This window comes from Pseudophryne corroboree, chromosome 5 (assembly GCF_028390025.1).
Source record: "Pseudophryne corroboree isolate aPseCor3 chromosome 5, aPseCor3.hap2, whole genome shotgun sequence".
NCBI classification, from domain to species: domain Eukaryota; kingdom Metazoa; phylum Chordata; class Amphibia; order Anura; family Myobatrachidae; genus Pseudophryne; species Pseudophryne corroboree.
In genome coordinates this window covers 657,555,443-657,559,130 of record NC_086448.1, presented here as the reverse complement: position 1 = coordinate 657,559,130, position 3,688 = coordinate 657,555,443, and the positions used below count along the sequence as shown (strand labels likewise).

General features: G+C 43.6%; 2 pseudogenes; both read right to left on the bottom strand.

Moving 5' to 3' along the window:
* Positions 1–544: 544 nt before the first annotated feature.
* LOC134930772 (5S ribosomal RNA) lies at positions 545–664 on the bottom strand (annotated as a pseudogene).
* A 165-nt stretch (positions 665–829) lies between these two features.
* LOC134929938 (5S ribosomal RNA) lies at positions 830–949 on the bottom strand (annotated as a pseudogene).
* Between the last annotated feature and the right edge of the window lie 2,739 nt (positions 950–3,688).

Genomic DNA, 3,688 nt, shown 5'->3' with positions numbered 1-3,688 from the left:
TGGAGGCAACGCGTCATAGCTGCTGTCCGATTCGCTCCTTCCTGCACGTGGGCTGTGTTGCGGTGGTACACAAACCCGGCTCTCTCCTTAGCAACCCGCTCCGGCAGCGTGACAATCGTGTAGTACGGGCTGATCTTTATTGACGTGCAGCGGCAGACAGGTGAAGTTGCTGCTGTCTATGTTCCCTGCCAGGGGCACACATGTAGAGTAGTTGATCCCACAGTGCGCCGACAGCATGGAGACACTGACAGCCCAAAATCATATAAATCATGAAGCAAAATATATAAATCATGAAACAAAATATAACATATAATGCAAGTGAACCAAACTGTACTATCATGCACAGCAAGGGTATCCTACCACTCAGGGAAAATTGATATCTAAATGTAGCACACCATCAGATTGGTGTAATATAGCCATAGTTAATAGCATCATGAATAATAGGTACCAAACAGGAGGGACGTGGAAGGCAGATGCGAGCACCATGTGATGTAAGGGACAGAACGAGGATGCCAAATCATCACCTATAGGACCAATTTGTCCCTTGGTACAATACCCGGTATTCCCATGTCGTCTCCAAGCATGGTACTAGCCGGGCCCAACACTGCTTAATTGCCAAGATCAGATGGGATTGGATGGCTTCCAGTGTGGTATGATTGTATCAGACAGATGTGTCCATATGTATATACCTCCCATAGTGTCTGTATCATCTCTCGTTTCACAGCCAAATCACATCATGGTCCTGTATATTGGTGTGCAAGGAAGGCCACCACTGTTGATGCCAACAACTAGGCTATAGCAAGAAAAGGAGAAACACACACCGACTCATTTGATACAACACCCAGTATTCCCACATTGTCTCCAAGTGTGGTACTAGCTAGGCCCATCACTGCTTAATTGCCAAGATCAGACGGGATCGGATGGGATCCAGTGTGGTATGATAGTATCAATCTCCAAGGTGTGCAAAAGCAATGAGCTGTTAAACATGTCCAATATGCAAACTACAAGAGCCCAACAGGCCCTGTACGTGAGAAACATATATTGCTCAGATGGACAAAACAATCAAGCATTAGCAGGTGACATATGATTAGACATATCCAATCAGAAGACATAAACATGACACACGGCAGTGTCTCAGAAAAGTAAACCAAAAAGTCAGACTCTGTAGGATGTTGTGCAGAGTCAAAGGAAGCATCCCAGACGAAATTCTTCATTGAGCCCATTAGGGGCCAGTGTTTGTAATCTATCAATCCATTGGTGTTCTCTTTGTAGTAAGATTTTGTTGCGGTCACCACCCCTTTGTAGTGGTGGGATTTGATCCAAGATGCAACACTTGAGTTGATTGATGGTGTGTTTTGCCTCCATAAAATGTCTTGCCACAGGTAAATTTGAAAAGTCACTTGAAGTCTCACCCTGGGTAATGCTCTTTTTGATTGTTGAACGATGCTGGCTTAAGCGCTCCTTCAGCATCCTGCTGGTCTTTCCAACATAAAGCAAATTGCATGGACATTTCAGTACATAGACTACAAATTTACTGTTGCAGTCAAGTCTCTGTTTAATGGTATAAGTCTTGTTGTCCTGAGGGTTAATAAACCGATTGCCAAGTAGCAAGAATGGACAGTTTGGACAACCCGTGCATTTATGAACCCCTGTTTTGATGGTCAACCAGTGAGAGGGTGTAATCTTTTTTCTCTTGGAGAAATCTGTTACAACAAGCAAATCTTTCAGATTGGGTCCTCGTTTATATGCGAATCGAGGTGGTTTGCGGGATGGCTTTTGACAAACCTGGATCCGTGCCAATGAGGTGCCAATGTTCCTGGATCTTGTTGCGAATGAATCTGGAAGCAGTGGTGTACATGCTAACAAAGTTAAACCTGTCATTATCTTTGTTGATTGAAGCGTCTTTACTAGATAGGAGTTCCTCTCTCTTTATTTGGCCAATTTTTGTGAGTGCCAAATCAATCTCCTCCTTTGAATATCCACGATCAAGGAAGCGTTGACTCATAGATTGTAGAGCAGATGGTATTACTGAAGGGTCAGAGGTGATGCGTATCACCCTAAGGAGCTGTGAGAACGGTAATCCTCTTTTGAGGGGTGCCGGGTGAAAACTTGTTGAAAGCAAAAGCGTGTTCCTATCAGATGCTTTACAGTGGATCCTGGTGGTCAGTGTGTTGTTGGACAAAAGAACGGACACGTCCAAAAAATTGATTTCTGTTTTGCTAAACGTGAGGCTGAATCTAATGGTGCCGGGAAGTGAATTCAGATGATCTATGAAAGTCAGAAGTGTTTCCTCTCCCCCATGCCAGATGAAAAACAGATCATCAATATATCGGACATATGCTGTCAAAAACCGGCCAAAAAGTGGGTGACCTGTAATGTGCTCTTGTTCATATGCTGACATGAAGATATTGGCATAGGCTGGGGACATGTTGGACCCCATAGCGGTGCCCTGTTTTTGTAGGAAAAAACAATTCGCAAACAAAAAATATTTTTTGTTCAAAATTAAGTTGATCAGTAACACCATATATTCTGATGGAGGTCTAAAATACACATCACTTTCTGTCATTAGCCGTCTGCATAATTCAGTGCCAAGTGCATGAGGAATGTTAGTGTATAGACTCGAGACATCGAGTGTAACCAATAATGCATCATCAGGGATGTGCTTTATACAATCTAGTTTCCTTAAGAAGTCAGTTGTGTCCTCAATGTAGCTGGCTGCACTTTTTGCAAGAGGCTGTAGATAAAAGTCTACAAGCTGTGATAGCGGTTGACATAGGGATCCACGTGCCGAAATGATCGGCCGCCCAGGGGGCTGTGTCAGTGATTTATGTATTTTGGGTAACGTGTATAAGTTTGGGGTTTTGGGATGAGGCGTAGTCAGAAAGTCAGCAGTAGTTTGATTGATGTACCTGTTGTTGACTCCCAAATTGATAATCGAGTCAATTTCCTTTTTATATGTCCATGTAGGGTCGTAGGTAAGTTTTTGATAACAGGTTGGGTTGGATAATTGCCCATAGGCCTCTTGTACATAATAGTCATAATCAAGCAGGACTATGCCTCCACCCTTATCTGCAGACCTGATGACCAGGTGATTGTCATTCTGTAAAGATTTGATGGCAGCTCTTTCTCCCTTAGTAATGTTCGAATAACTAGGCTTTTGTTCCTTTATATAAGGCATCGTGTCCCTTTTGAGTACCCTTAAGAAGGTGTGGATAGAGGGATTTAGGGTCGGTGGGTCGAACTGACTGGGTTTCTTGAAAGGGCAATGAGGTGTAGAAGATGTATCCATTGTGGTGGAGTCTGGACCTGGGGAATTGGAGTAATAGTCTTTTAGACGGAGTTGTCTTCCCAATTTGTAGAGGTCAACCTGCCAATGGAAGCTATCTTGTCCAACGGTTGGCACAAAAGTCAATCCCTTGTTCAGGACAGAGAGTTCTTCATCCGTCAGTTCATGTTTGGATAAATTAAAGACCACTGATGTCTGTACCTTATTCTCCATTGTTATTTTTTTCTTCCTTTTTCTCCCACCTCTACGGGTGGGTAAAGCGGGTTTTTTGGAGCCCTCCTATTACGTTCAGATCTTGAAAGATAGGTGGCCCCTTGTGCAGATGTGGATGGTGCATCAGAGTCGCTCGCTGACGTCTGAGATCTACTTTCAATATCCGTAAAGGGTATGGTAGGTCTTCGT